Here is a 16,624-nt window from a genome sequence, read left to right as displayed (position 1 = left end):
AAAATGAAAAAAGAAAACCAATTCTCAACCTATTATTTTCCAAAAAAGTTCTAAATTACTACATTTACCTGAACATGAAAAAATTTAAATATTAACGAATAGCTGCCATTAATTAAGTGCTGTGTGCAAGGCACTGTCATAAGTGCTTTCTCATATGTTATTTCACTTGATTTTCTCAATCACATAAAGTAGTGTCTGTTATTTCCATTTTATGAAAGAGAAAATGGAAGTGGAGAAGACAGCAGAAGTGTTTTAAGTAAAAATTTCCACATAATTTCAATATAAATAACTTGCAATGTGAAAACAGTATATTTATAACCAACAAAACACTTTAATTAAAAAGTTAACCAGGCTGGGTGCAGCGGCTCATAAGGTCAGGAGTTCGAGACCAGCCTGGTCAACATGGTGAAACTCGGTCTCTACTAAAAATACAAAAATGAGCTGGGCATGGTGGCAGGTGCCTATAATCCCAGCTATTTGGGAGGCTGAGGCAGGAGAATCGCTTGAACCCGGGAGCGGAGGTTGCAGCGAGCTGAGATCACGCCACTGCACTCCAGCCTGGGCAACAGAGTGAGACTCCATCTTAAAAAAAAAAAAAAAAAAGTTCCCCAAAATTCCAATTTCCCATTTCTCTTTCTCTCTCTCTCTTTTTTTTTTTTTTTGCCTGCTCCCCCTTCTGAGCCAGCAATTTCCCATTTATCTCTAAGGTTTTTTTTTTTTGTTTTGTTTTTTTGAGATGGAGCCTTGCTCTGTCACCCGGGCTAGAGTACAGCAGTTCTATCTCAGCTCACTGCAACCTCTCCGTCCCAGGATCAAGCAGTTCTACTGCCTCAGCCTCCCAAGTAGCTGGGATTACAGGCGCACGCCACCACACCCAGCTATTGTTTTCTATTTTTAGTACAGATGGGATTTTGCCATGTTGGCCGGGGTGGTTTCCAACTCCTGACCTGAAGTGATCCACCTGCCTTGGCCTCCCAAAGTGCTGGGATTACAGGCGTGAGTGAGCTACCGTGCCTAGCCAGGTTTGTTTTTTACTTCTGCCTTCTGCCTGAATGGTCCATTGCAATGGGTAATTTTTCAGCTGAACCACTGGCTGAACAAAACCTCAAGATAAAATTAACCTGTAAAAGCTTTAAGTTTACGGCAGGGCACGGTGGCTAATACCTGTAACCCCAGCACTTTGGGAGGCCGAGGCAGGTGGATCAGGAGGTCAGGAGTTTGAGACCTGCCTGGCCAATATGGTGAAACCCTGTCTCTACTAAAAATACAAAAATTAGCCAGGCGTGGTGGCGGGCTCCTGTAGTCCCAGCTACTTGGGAGGCCGAGGCAGAAGAATCGCTTGAACCCAGGAGGCAGAGGTTGCAGCGAGCCTAGATCGTGCCACTGCACTCCAGCCTGGGCGACAGAGCGAGGAAAAAAAAAAAAAAAGGCTGGGTGCAGTGGCTCATGAGGTCAGGCTTTCGAGACAAGCCTGGCCAACAAAGTGAAACACCGTCTCTACTAAAAATACAAAAAATTAGCCGGGCAAGGTTGTGGGTGTCTGTAATCCCAGCTACTCGGGAGGCTGAGGCAGGAGAACAGCTTGAACCTGGAAGGTGGAGGCTGCAGTGAGCCGAGATGATGCCACTGCACTCCACGCACTCCAGCCTAGGTGACAGTGCGAGACTCCATCTCAAAAAAAAAAAAAAAAAAAAAAAAAAAAGCTGTGTTTTCAAATTGGCTGGTAGGAGCTCAAAATTAAACCTCTGATAGAAATAATGTTACAAATACAGATTAGAGTTCCAGGGCAGCTCCTATGTGCATAGTTAACCCATAATATAACTGAATTCAAAAATCTAGAACCTAGGCCAGGTACAGTGGCTCACACCTGTAATGCCAGCACTTTGGGAGGCCAAGTCAGATAGATCACTTGAGCCTAGGAGTTTGAGACCAGCCTGGGCAACATGATGAAACCCTGTGTCTACTAAAAATATAAAAAAATTTGCCAGGTGTGATGGTGCACGCCTACAGTCCCAACTACTTGGGAGGCTGAGGTGGGAGGATCATCTGAATCCGGGAAGTCGAGGCTGCAGTCAGCTGTGACTGCGTCACTGCACTTCAGACAGGCCAACAGCTGGACTGAGACTCTGTATCAAAAAGAAAAATATAAATCTAGAACCTGTTATACAAATAATATAAAAAACTACAGCCGGGCACGGTGGCTCACGCCTGTAATCCCAACACTTTGGGAGGCCGAGGCGGGCGGATCACAAGGTCAGGAGATCGAGACCATCCTGGCTAATATGGTGAAACCCCATCTCTACTAAAAATACAAAAAATTTAGCCAGGCGTGCACCTGTAGTCCCAGCTACTTGGGAGGCTGAGGCAGGAGAATGGCATGAACCCAGGAGGTGGAAATTGCAAGTGAGCCGAGATCGTGCCACTGCACTCTAGTCTGGGCAACAGAGCGAGAGTCCGTCAAAAGAAAAGAAGGAAAGGAAAAGGAAAAGGAAAAGAGAAAAGAAAAGAGAAAAGGAAAAGAAAAGAAAAACTACATTCCATATCTCAACACCAGGCCTATATGTACCCCTACTAAAGCTATAGATAATCTGGTACTGGGAAAACTATATATCTAAATGCAAAAAAAAAACAAAAAAAAAAAAACAAAAAACCACTTACCTTACACCACATAGAAAATTAACTCAAAATTGATCAAATACCTAAACATAAGAGCTAAGACTCCTAGAAGAAAATACAGGCTGGACGTGGTGGCTGACACTTGTAATCTCAGCACTTTGGGAGGCCAAGGGGGGCAGATCACCCGAGCTCAGGAGTTCGACACCAGCCTGGACAACATGGTGAAACTTCGTCTCTACCAAAAATACAAAAAATTAGCTGGGTGTGGTGGGTGTGCCTGTGGTCTCAGCTACTTGGGAAGCTGAGGTGGGAGGATCACTTGAGCCTGTGAGGCAGAGGTTGCAGTCAGCTGAGATTGTACCACTGCACTTCAACTTGGATGACAGAGTGAGGCCACTTCTCAAAAAAATGTGCCTCTGTGTGTGTGTGTGTGCGCGCGTGCGTGTGTGTGTGTGTACACATGGGAAAAGCTCATTACACTGGATTTGGCAATGGCTTCTTGGTCATGACAACAAAAGCACACATAATAAAAACAGATAAACTGGGTGTCAAAGTCCAAAAATTTTGAGCCAGGTGCCACAGCTCACACCTATAATCCCACCTACTTGGGAGGCTGAGGTAGAAGGACCATTTGAGACCAGTCTGAGCAACAAGGTGAAATTCCATCCCTAAAAAACTAAAAAAATTAGCCAGGCATTATGGTGCACACCTACAGTCCTAGCTACTACTTGGAAAGCTGAGGTGGGAGGATCCCTTGAACTCAGGAGTTCAAGAATGCAGCGAACTGCAAGCGCACCACTGCATTCCAGCCTGGGTGACACAGTAAGACCCTACCTCTTACAAAAATTTTTTTTTAACTTTTGTGTATCAAAGTACACTATCAACAGAGTGAAGAGACAAACCATGGAATGTCAGAAAATACTTGCAAATCATGTATCTCTTAAGAAGTTCTTATCTAGAATACATAAAGCATTACAATCTGAAAGAAAAAAACCACCAGATTCAAAAGTGGGCAAAGGACTTGAATAGGCATTTCTCCAAAGAGGATATACAAATAGACAATAAACATATGAAAACACACTTGACATCACTAATTATCTAATTATCATTGAAATGCTAATTAAAACCACAACAAAAAACAGCTTCACACTCATTTGGATGACTATTATCAAAAAACAAAACAAGCCTCTTTTTCCGCGGGAACCATGGAGGGTGTAGAAAAGAAGAAGAAGGCGGCTCTTGCTGTGCCAGAAACCCTTAAGAAAAAGCGAAGGAATTTCACAGAGCTGAAGATCAAGCGCCTGAGAAAGAAGTTTGCCCAAAAGATGCTTCGAAAGGCAAGGAGGAAGCTTATCTATGAAAAAGCGAAGCACTACCACAAGGAATATAGGCAGATGTACAGAACCGAAATTCGAATGGTGAGGATGGCAAGAAAAGCTGGCGACTTCTATGTACCTGCTGAACCCAAATTGGCATTTGTCATCAGGATCAGAGGTATCATCAATGGCATGAGCCCAAAGGTCCAAAAGATATTGCAGCTTCTTCGCCTTCGTCAAATCTTCAATGGAATCTTTCTGAAGCTCAACAAGGCTTCGATTAACATGCTGAGGATTGTAGAGCCATATATTGCATGGGGGTACCCCAATCTGAAGTCAGTAAATGAGCTAATCTACAAGCGTGGTTATGGCAAAATCAATAAGAAGCGAATTGCTTTGACAGATAACGCTTTGATTGCTCAGTCTCTTGGTAAATATGGCATCATCTGCATGGAGGATCTGATTCATGAGATCTATACTGTTGGAAAACGCTTCAAAGAGGCAAATAACTTCCTGTGGCCCTTCAAATTATCTTCTCCACGAGGTGGAATGAAGAAAAAGACCACCCATTTTGTATAAGGTGGAGATGCTGGCAACAGGAAGGACCAGATCAACAGGCTTATTAGAAGAATGAACTAAGGTGTCTACCATGATTATTTTTCTAGGCTCATCAGTTAATAAACAGTACCCGCTCAAATTGAATAAATAAATAAACAAATAAAATGAAAATAAAAAGTGCTGGCAAAAATGTGGAGAAATTGGGATCCTTGGGTTTTGCTGGAGAGAATGTAAAATAGTAAAGCTGCTGTGGAAAGTGGCATGGCAGTTCCTCAAAAAAATTAAATATAGACTTGCCATATGATCCAACAATTCTACGTCTAGGTATACATCCAAAAGAACTGACAGTAGGGTCTCACACAGTACACCCACATTCATAGCAGCATTTTTCACAACAGCTAAAAGGTGGATGCAACTGAAGTGTCCATCAATGGATGAATGGATAAACAAAATGTGGTACATACATACAATTAAGTAGTATTCAGCCTTAAAAAGCAAGGAAATTCTGACATTATGAACCTTGAGGACTGTTTAATGAACACGGAGTTCCAATTTGAGATGAAAAATTTCTGGAGATAGATGGTAGACAACAAGGTGAATGTACTTAATACCACAACTGTATACTTACAAATGGTTAAAATGGTTTAAAACAGTTTTTAATAAAACTATAGATCTTCGTCTAATCCAAAGGTTTCCAAAAGAGTGAGAGACCAAGCACTCTGGAATTGGAAAACAAAATCTCTTTTTTTTTTTTGAGACACGGTCTCACCCTGTCACCCAGGCTGGAGTGCAGTGGCAGGTTCACAGCTCACTTGCAGTCTCACAGCTCACAGCTCACTTGCAGTCTCAACTTCCAGGCTCAAGCGATCTTCCCACCTCAGCCTACAGAGCAGCTGGGACTACAGGGATGCACTACTACACCCAGCTAATTTTTTAATCTAAAAGTCCTTTGCCCACTTTTGAATCTGGTTGTTTTTTTCTTTCAGATTGTAGATTGGGTCAGATTTCAGATTGGGTCCCAATGTGTTGCCCAGGGTGGTCTCAAACTCCTGGGCTCAAGTGATCTGCCCACCTTGGCTTCTTGAAGTGCAGTGATTACAGGTGTGAGCTACCATGCCTGGCCCTATTTTTTTTTCCTAACCAACTACTGTCAACAAGGGTAGAATACAATAGGGACAGAAGAAAAGGACAGGAAAAGGGATCAAGTAAAATTTGCCTCCTACCTTACCTTTTTAATATTTACTTATTTTTAAAAATGACAAAAAAACCTGTAGACAAAAAACGGCAACTGTCAGGTACACAAAGTGCTGAAATACTTCATCTTAATTCCAGACTTTAAAATTCTCTATCTATCTATGTATCTATCTATCTATTTATTTTTTTGAGACGGAGTCTTGCCGTGTCACCCAGGCTGGAGTGCAGTGGCACAATCTCAGCTCACTGTAACCTCCGCCTCCCAGATTCAAGCAATTATCCTGCCTCAGCATCACGAATAGCTGGGATTACAGGCATGCACCACCATGCCTAATTTTTGTAATTTTATTAGAGACAGGGTTTCACCATGTTGGCCAGGCTGGTCTCAGACTCGTGACCTCAGGTGATCTGCCCGCCTTGGCCTCCCAAAGTGCTGGATTACAGGCATGAGCCACCGCACCTGGCCACAATATACACTTTTTTTTTCCCCCTAGGATTTCATAACAGGAAATAGAAGAATAAGTAAAGTTGGGAGGAGACTGGGAAAAGATGGCAAAAATTGTAGAGGAGGAGCTGACCACAAGACAGTTTTGAGGGACCAGTGCTTAGGGAAGAAGAAAAAGCAATCCAGTGCTAATTGGGGAGCCTCTCTTTCCACTATCAATCTAACCAATCCGAACCCTTTCCTTTGGTCTAAACTGAAGAGAAGGTAACCTGAGGGCAAAGAAGTCGGGGAATTACAAGCTACAGCCTCAGAAAGAGAAGAGCACTTCTATGACCCACTAGAGTTCTGCCTAGAGATCCATTCTTATAAATTAACTGGGTTCTGCCTAGGCTATAGAAAGCTAGAAAGAATGCCACCACCAGCCTAACAACAAAAAGCCTGAATAAACTACAAAATTGAACACTTTAAAAACCCATCCTGCTGGGCACGGTGGCTCACGCTTGTAATCCCAGCACTTTGGGAGGCCGAGGCATGTGGATCACCTGAGGTCGGGAGTTCAAGACCAGCCTGACCAACATGGAGAAACCCTGTCTCTACTAAAAATACAAAATTAGCCGGGGTGGTGGCACATGCCTGTAATCCCAGCTACTCAGGAGGCTGAGGCAGGAGAATCGCTTGAACCCGGGAGGCGGAGGTTGCGGTGAGCCGAGATCGCGCCATTGCACTCCAGCCTGGGCAAAAAGAGCGAAACTCTGTCTCAAAAACAAAACAAAACAAAACAAAAACAAAACAAAACAAAAAAACCCCATCCAAGAGCTGAGGACTCAGGGCAACCAGGCGATCTCAAATCCAAGAAAATACAACCCCTTCCTAGGAGAGACAGAATGCAAGCACTGGCTCACCTGAGGGTAGACCAAGGGAAGAAACAATGGTTCCATAAAAGCAGGTAAAAAGAATTCATCTAAAATTGTTAACAAACTGCTGAAGGCAAAGTGTGCATTAGCATGAGAACATTATTCCTGAGAGACACAGTTAACAAGTGAAATTCAAACCATTTGCAAGATCTTCTACAGACCTCCACCAAAGGCTCACAATACGGGAACATGGGACTGAAGAGAGCCCTCCTCTGGGGTGCAGTGCTGGAGGAAGGGAGCAGCTTCTGCAATGGGAAAAATACAAAGCCCCAACCAGATCCTTCTCTTCTAGGGAACGAAAACTCGAAGGGACTGGTGGAGGAACAGCAAGCCCAGTTACCCGCAAGGCACAAGTGAATTGGGCAGGTGGGGGAGTGAAAGGAAAAAAACTCTACCACTGTAGGGGAAGGAAACAGTGTTGGACCCAGGGTCTTATACCAAAGGCATTAGAGATCTTAGAGATCTAATGTCTAATACCACTGAGGCAAGAGCAGAGAAACTCTTTTCCAGACAATACCTACAAAGATACAAATTGCAGTTTGGCCTAGAGGAGCAAGATCATTGATAGAGTCCTACTCATGACGCCAAGGCACATAAGCCAAACGCTGAGAGCTGATCAGGAAAATTCAGAAACACCTTCCCACATGCCAGCTACCAATCTAAGCATAAAGTAACACGAGAGAAATTTGAAGCCAATGGTGCACTTAAGGACCCTCTGCAACAACAAAACAGAAACTCAGCTTAACTCCTGACTAGACTGACTCAACTCCCTACACTAAAAGTCCAAGAATGCAATGTTCCAGGTATAAATATTATTTACTCATTCTTTACTACCCTATTCACAATATCCAGCATTCAGTAAAATGCAAGACACACAAAAAAGGAAGAAATTACAACCAACTGTAAAGAGAGAAAGCATTCAACAGACCAGAAATCAAGATGAAGCTAAAAAAAAATTTTTAAAAAACAGAAATTAAATTTTTGGCAAAGATCAGTAAACTGATAAACTGTTAGTAGTTTGAGAAAAAAAGACACAAATAACCATTATTAGGAAGGAAAAAGTGAACATCACTATAGATCCTATATACTTTTAAGGAGAATTTATAGAATATTACCAACAGGACCAGGCGCAGTGGCTCATGCCTATAAACCCAGCATTTTGGGAGGCCAAGGCAGGCAGATCACCTGAAGTCAGTAGTTCGAGACCAGCCTGGGCAACAGAGTGAAACCCCATCTCTATTAAAATTACAAAAATTAGGCACGGTGGTGCACACCTATAATCCCAGCTACTCAGAAGAGGCAGAAAAATCGCTTAAACCTGGGAGGCAGAGGTTGCAGTGAGCTGAGATCACACCACTGCACTCCAGCCTGGGCAACAGAGCAAGACTCCATCTCAAAAAAACAAAAAACAAAAAACAAAAAACAAAAAACAAAAAAAAACTTTATGCCTGTATACTCAATAATTCAGATGAAAGTCAAATTCCTCAAATCATATGGATCACCAAAGCTCACATGTTAGATAACCTAATTAGCCCCATATCTATTAATTTCTAAAATTACAACTGTAGTAAAAAACCTCCAACATAGAAAACTCCAGGCCCAAATGGCTTCACTGGAGAATCCTACCAATCACCTAAAAAGAAACAATACAAATCTACATGAACTTTTCCAGAAAACAGAAGGGAATACTTCCCAATTCCTTTTATGAGACCAACATTACCCTGACAACAAAACCAAACAAACATAATACAATATTAATTTGGCCCAGTACAGATTAGGAATTGCTTATGTAACATCAGCAACCTGATTTTATTAAATTTAAAATATAAAGGAAACAGTTTTAAATATACATATACAGCCTCACGTTGGTAATGTTACTATTTATGCCAGAATTTACCATATCCTTTCAGTTCTTTAGAGTTCCATTACTAGACAAATTCTCTTCTATTACAGGTTGAGTATCTCGAATTTGAAAATACAAAATCTGAAATGCTCCATAATCCAGAAACTTGAGTGCTGACATGACACTCAAAGAAAATGCTCAACCAGTTTAATGCAGTATAATGCAAATATTCCCCCCCCGCCAAAAAAAACATAAAAATAGAAAGACCTTTGGTCTAAAGTATTTCAGATAAGGGATACTCAACCTGTATCAGCAAAAAATGGAACAAATAAGGCACGGTGGCTCACGCCTGTAATCCCAGCACTTTGGGAGGCCGAGGGGGGGCGGATCACAAGGTCAGGAGTTCGAGACCAGCCTGGCCAATATGGTGAAACCCTGTCTCTACGAAAAATACAAAAATTAGACGGTCATGATGGTGGGTGCCTGTAGTACCCGCTACTTGGGAGGCTGAGGCAGGAGAATCATTTGAACCCAGGAGACGGAGGTTGTGGTGAGACGAGATCACGCCACTGCACTCCAGCCTGGGTGACAGAGCAAGACTCTATCTCAAATAATAACAATAATAATAATAATAATAAAGATTGGGCAAAAGAGTATGCTTAGGAAAGAAATCTGTGAATGAAAATGATACACTTTAAGCATCATCACAAAACAAACATAGCAATAAGGACAACATTTTAAGCCTAAGAATTCATGACATTGGAAGAAAAAAGTATATAATGTAAAACAATCCCACTCATTCAAACACTAGAACCACATCTACTTTCAGGAATACAAAAAGTTAATTGCCCAGCAATTCAAAACTGGGCAATTAAATTTCCTTTCTACTTGCCTGCAGCACAAGTAAAAGGATTAAAGAGGTAGTGGGTTGGAGTTGGAGAATGAGTCTCTTTCAAATGTTCATTATAAACGGCATCATTAATTCTGCTAGAATCTCTACTGCCTGTAAATTTCAGACTCACACTCAACCATGTTCTCAACAATTTTACTTGGTACCTCAAATTCAACTCACCCAAAACTGAATTCACTTTTCCCATACCACCCCCATACCAAAACCGGCTCTTCTTACTGTATTTTTCCTAATACATTCTTCATCACAAGAAATGCTACTACCATCTTACCTAATTAGCCAAGCCAGAAACTTAGAAGCCATCCTAAACATCCCAGTTATTATTCCTCTTCCTTATCTTCTATAGTCAATCACCAAATCCTGATTTTACCTCTAAAATATTTCTTAGTCTTGTCCCCTTTTAAATGGATCCTCGGCACTGCACAAACTTGCCTGTTCCTCTCACCCAGGTTTCCCATCAACTGCCTTCCAAATAAAGACTAAACTCTCTGGCATTGCATATATGAAACCCACAATAACTACTTCCCAGTCTTTTTTCATTGCTATTTGCTGCCACATTCTTTTTTTTTTTTTTTGAGACGGAGTCTTGCTCTGTCGCCCAGGCTGGAGTGCAGTGGCACGATTTCGGCTTACTGTAAGCTCCACCTTCCCGGTTCACGCCATTCTCCTGCCTCAGCCTCCAGAGTAGCTGGGACTACAGGCGCTCACCACCACGCCTGGCTAATTTTTTGTATTTTTAGTAGAGATGGAGTTTCACCGTTTTAGCCAGGATGGTCTCGATCCCCTGACCTCGTGATCCACCCGCCTCAACCTCCCAAAGTGTTGGGATTACAGGTGTGAGTCACCGCTCCCAGCTAGCTGCCACTTTCTTAGCACTGCAATAATAATAGTTTCCTGCCCACACTGTGCTCTATACATGCTTCTGCTCTTTTTACCTCATTCTTTCTATTAACTATTACCTTCATCGTTTAAAACTCAGCCCAAGTATCACGTATAAGTAACCACCTCTATAGCCTCAAACCTGTGTAAACTCTGTTATTATCTCTAATTTAGCTATTAAATCGTATTAAATAATCTGTTTCTTTCTCTTTAATTGCACTACACTGTAAATCTTGAAGGTAGATGCTGGATCCATAACTCTAGTAACCTGACACACAAATTAACTCAACCTTTGTTGAACTAAGCCACAATTTTTCTAATCTCTCTCAAAAAGGCCAGATAATTGGGGTGGGGGAGACTTGTATCACTGAGACATAAACAATCTTCACATCAATACAAAATTCTTGCCTACAAAAAGGGGCTTATAAATAAACTAAAAGTTTCTTCCTCATAAGATTTCCTTCCCCTTCACAAAATCCATAATACTAAGCAATTTTTGAGGCAGACGATTATGGTTTCAAATTGCCTTGTATTAACAATAAGATTACAATAATGATAAAAGCTAAACTCAGTTGATAATCTGCTCCTAAGGTCTTGAATGCACACATTTCTACCTAAACAACATTAAGAGATAATAGCACATTGTATATGAAGTATTCTCAACAAATTAGAACGTACTTATGTGCCTTCTTCACAAATGTATTTGCTAAATGAATGAGAAGTGGTATACAGCCTGAGTATCACTACTAGGAAATTTGAAATATAAAAATCTAAAAATCTGAAATGTCCCAAAATCCAAGTTTTTGAGCACCAACATAATGTTACAAGTGGAAAATTCCACCCTGACTTCATGTTACGAGTCAGTCAAAATGCAGTCAAAACTGTTTCATGCACAAAACTATTAAAAATATTGTTTAACAGAGATACAGACCAATGGAACAGAACAGAGCCCTCAGAAATAACACCACACATCTACAGCCATCTGATCTTTGACAAACCTGAGAAAAAGAAGAAATGGGGAAAGGATTCCCTATTTAATAAATGGTGCTGGGAAAACTGGCTAGCCATATATAGAAAGCTGAAACTGGATCCACCTTATACAAAAATTAATTCAAAATGGATTAAAGAATTACGTGTCAAACCTAAAACCATAAAAACCCTAGAAGAAAACCTAGGCAATACCTTTCAGGACACAGGCACGGGCAAGGACTTCATGTCTAAAACACCAAAAGCAACAGCAACAAAAGCCAAAATTGAGAAATGGGATCTAATTAGACTAAAAAGTTTCTGCATAGCAAACGAAACTACCATCAGAGTGAACAGGCAATCTACAGAATGGGAGAAAATTTTTGCAATCTACCCATCTGACAAAGGGCTAATATCCAGAATCTACAAACAACTTCAACAAATTTGTAAGAAAAAATCAGGCCAGGCGCGGTGGCTCAAGCCTGTAATCCCAGCACTTTGGGAGGCTGAGACGGGCGGATCACGAGATCAGGAGATCGAGACCATCCTGGCTAACACGGTGAAACCCCGTCTCTACTAAAAAATACAAAAAACTAGCCGGGCGAGGTGGCGGGCGCCTGTAGTCCCAGCTACTCGGGAGGCTGAGGCAGGAGAATGGCGTAAACCCGGGAGGCGGAGCTTGCAGTGAGCTGAGATCCGGCCACTGCACTCCAGCCTGGGCGACAGAGCGAGACTCCGTCTCAAATAAAAAAAAAAGAAAAAAAAGAAAAAATCAAACAACCCTATCAAAAAGCGGTCAAAGGATATGAACAGACATTTCTCAAAAGAAGACATTTATGCAGCCGACACATGAAAAAATGCTCATGATCACTGGCCATCAGAGAAATGCAAATCAAAACCACAATGACATACCATCTCACACCAGTTAGAACAGCGATCATTAAAAAGTCAGGAAACAACAGGTGCTGGAGAGGATGTGGAGAAATAGGAACACTTTTACACTGTTGGTGGAACTGTCAACTAGTTCAACCATTGTGGAAGACAGTGTGGCGATTCCTTAAGGATCTAGAACTAGAAATACCATTTGACCCAGCCATCCCATTACTAAGTATATACCCGAAGGATTATAAATCATGCTGCTATAAAGACACACGCACATGTATGTTTACTGCGGCACTATTCAAAATAGCAAAGACTTGGAACAAACCCAAATGCCCATCAATGATAGACTGGATTAAGAAAATGTGGCACATATACACCATGGAATACTATGCAGCCATAAAAAAGGATGAGTTCATGTCCTTTGCAGGGACATGGTTGAAGCCGGAAACCATGATTCTGAGCAAACTATCGCAAGGACAGAAAACCAAACACCGCATGTTCTCACTCATAGGTAGGAATTGAACAATGAGAGCACTTGGACACAGGGTGGGGAACATCACACACTGGGGCCTGTCGTGGGGTGGGGAGAGCGGGGAGGGATAGCATTAGGAGATATATCTAATGTAAATGACGAGTTAATGGGTACAGCACACCAACACGGCACATGTATACATATGTAACAAACCTGCATGTTGTGCACATGTACCCTAGAACTTAAAGTATAAAAAAAATTGTTTAAAATTACCTTCAGACTATATGTGTAAGGTACTTGTGAAACATAAATGAACTTCATGTTTAAACTTGGGTCTTTTCCAAGATACCTCATTATGTATATGCAAATATTCCAAAATCCAAAAAAATCTGAAATCCAAAACACTTCTGATAGCAAGCATTTTGGATGAGGGATACTCAACCTGTTCTGATGTGTCATGCATTAAGACAGAAACAAGAGTAGATAATACATATAAATAAAGAAAATTACAAAAAGATCACAAATCAAACACTAAAGGCAACAAAGTCAAGATTTGCCGTAAAACTTTATGTATATTTACAGTTGGCTATATAAAAAATAATACATGCGTGCAATGGTTTTAGAGTAGACTCCTGAAGGAGTTACTAAAGGAATGACCTCCAAACTAGGAGGTGGACACACTCAGGTTCCAGTCCTTCATCTATCATTAGTTAGCTGTGAGACACTGCTGAAGTCATGTAATCAATCTAGCACTTTGTTTCCTCAACAGCAAAAGAAATTATTGGACATCAGATCTGGCATTTCACATGTAAATTTTACCTAAAAAATAAACAAACAAAGAGGCTGTCAAAATGGGAGACGAGACATTAATCAGAGCTGTCTTCATCCTTCCATCATATATATCTCTTCCTGCAGCACCCTAATTAAGATAAACATTCACTACATGTTAAGGAGTCTTCAGAATGATTCATCACAACAAAACACAAATGTTATTGGACTAGATGACCTCTTTGGTCTCCTCCAGCTCTAAAATTCTCTGGGTCTATTAATTTATACTCTACCTTACAAATAGTATGTTTACTAAATTTACATTAACTTACTATATTCATGAAAGAGCTAAAGTCATTGCCCTCTTTGACGCCAAATGACATTTTCAAAAGTAGTAGCATGTTTCCACTTAGTCTACATTTCTAGCCTGAATAATCTAAAATCAAGTTTCAGGTACTACAACTGTCCACCTTTAATCTCCACTACTTCCATAAACCTTCACTGTGAAAGGAGAAGGAGGAGGACTTGGGGAAAAAAACAGATTTCTCTGTCACCTAAGAAAAAAAATCAAGACAACCAGGGAAGAAGGACTAAGTATAGAAGCATTATATAAAATATCAACTCGGCAGGATGCGATAGCTCACACCTTGTAATCCCAGCACTTTGGGAGGCCGAGGCGGATGGATCACTTAAGGTCAGGAGTTCGAGACCAGCCTGGCCAACATGGCAAAACCCCGTCTCTACTAAAAGTACAAAAATTTGGCAGGCGTGGTGGTGTGCATCTGTAATCCCAGCTACTTGGGAGGCTGAGGCAGGAGAATCTCTTGAATCCAGGAGGCAGAGGTTGCAGTGAGCTGAGATTGTGTCACTGCACTCCAGCCTGGGTGACAGAGCAAGACTTTGTCTAAAAAAAAAAAAAAATCAACTCTACAACAGGAAGATTCTTTTTTTTGGTTTTGAGACAGAGTTTCTTTCGTTGCCCAGGCTGGAGTGCAGTGTCGCGATCTCAGCTCACTGCAAGCTCGCCTCCCAGGTTCACGCCATTCTCCTGCCTCAGCCTCCCGAGTAGCTGGGACTGCAGGCACCCGCCACCATGCCTGGCTAATTTTTTGTGTTTTTTGTTTTGTTTTGTTTTTTAGAGACGGGGTGGGGGGGGGGTGGGGGGGGGCGGGGTTAGCCTTGTTAGCCAGGATAGTCTTGATCTTCTGACATTGTGATCCGCCTGCCTCGGCCTCCCAAAGTGCTGGGATTACAGGCGTGAGCCACCTCACCCAGCCGGATTCTTTTTTCAGACAGAGTCTCACTCTGTCGCCCAGGCTAGGGTGCAGTGGTGCGATCTCAGCTCACTGTAACCTCTGCCTCCCGGGTTCATGCGATTCTCCTGCCTCAGCCCCAGTGGCTGGGATTACAGGCGCGCACCACCACGCCCGGCTAATTTTTGTATTTTTAGTAGAGACGGGGTTTCACCATGTTGGTCAGCTGGTCTCAAACTCCTGACCTCATAATCTGCCTGCCTCGGCCTCCTAAAGTGCTGGGATTACAGGCGTTAGCCACCGTGCCTGGCCGAAGGTTCCTTTAATCCTATTCACAACAAAGTGTGTGATAAAGACAGGTGGTCTTTCTGGATCATTAATATTTCTGATATATGGTCTTCTCTGCTTTTCCATTTAGCTAATATTATAAAATTATTTAAAAACTACTAAATATAATAACCTTATCAAAAACATCTGGCAAAACACAGGACTATACAAAAAACAAAAGAACTGAGTTAGGCTGATCAAATTATGGGGTTTTTCTCTGACTTAAAGTTTTCTTCAATAAATAAGAACAAAAAGAATGTGTTTTCAGCCGGACGCACTGTAATCTCAGCACACCTGTAATCTCAGCACTTTGGAAGTCCCACCCAGGAAGAGGTCACTTGAGACTAGGAGATCAAGATCAGCGTAGGCAACAGTGAGACCCTGCCTTTATCTTAAAAATTTAAAAATCGGCCAGGCGTGGTGGTGCACACCTATAGTTCCAGCTATTTAGGAGGCTAAGGCAGGAGGACCACTTGAGCCCAGGAGGTCAAGGCTCTAGTAAACTGTGACTGTGCCATTGTACTCCAGCCTAGGTGAGAGAGTAAGACCCTGTCCCTTTTTTTTTTTCTTGAGACAGAGTCTCGCTCTGTTGCCAGGCTGGAGTGCAGTGGCATGATCTTGGCTCACTGCAACCTCCGCCTCCCAGGTTCAAGCGATTCTCCTGCCTCAGCCTCCTGAGTAGCTGGGACTACAGGCGCACGCCACCACGTCCAGCTAATTTTTGTATTTTTAGTAGATACGGGGTTTCGCCGTGTTGGCCAGGATGATCTCAATCTCTTGACCTCGTGATCCGCCCACCTTGGCCTCCCAAAGTGCTGGAATTATAGGCGTGAGCCACCACGCCCAGCCAAGACCCTGTCTCCTAAGAAAAAAATAAAAAGAAAAAAAAAAAAGATTTTTCTAAAACGATTATCAATCTATTTCTCTAGAGAAACAACATATGGGTTGTTAGATTACTGATGACTAAAACACACTCTTAAAACACACGTTGATTTTTTTTTTCGAGACAAGAGTCTTGCTCTGTTGCTCGGGCTGGAGTGCAGTGGCGCGATCTCGACTCACTGCAACCTTCGTCTCCTGGGTTCAAGCGATTCTCTCGCCTTAGCCTCCCAAGTAGCTGGGATTACAGGCATACACCACCACGCCCAGCTATTTTTTTTTTTTTTTTTTGTATTTTTAGTAGAGACGGGGCTTTACCATCTTGGTCAGGCTGGTCTCAAACTCCTCAACTCAAATCATCCACTGCTGGAATTACAAGTGTGAGCCACTGTGCCTGGCCTA

The 16,624-nt window shown here is 42.0% G+C and overlaps 1 protein-coding gene and 1 pseudogene across 4 annotated transcripts in view; one reads left to right on the top strand and one right to left on the bottom strand.

Moving 5' to 3' along the window:
• CTDSPL2 (CTD small phosphatase like 2) overlaps window positions 1-16,624 on the bottom strand; it is a 111,769-nt gene that overhangs the window by 82,922 nt on the left and 12,223 nt on the right. The gene's annotated exons all lie outside the window — the stretch shown is intronic.
• LOC112627455 lies at window positions 3,821-4,626 on the top strand (annotated as a pseudogene). The gene has a single exon (XR_003120181.1). The product of XR_003120181.1 is annotated as a 60S ribosomal protein L7 pseudogene (transcript).

Source organism: Theropithecus gelada, chromosome 7a (assembly GCF_003255815.1).
Source record: "Theropithecus gelada isolate Dixy chromosome 7a, Tgel_1.0, whole genome shotgun sequence".
Taxonomy (NCBI): Eukaryota; Metazoa; Chordata; class Mammalia; order Primates; family Cercopithecidae; genus Theropithecus; species Theropithecus gelada.
Note: the sequence above shows the minus strand (reverse complement) of the source record. Positions and strands in the feature narration are given on the sequence as shown.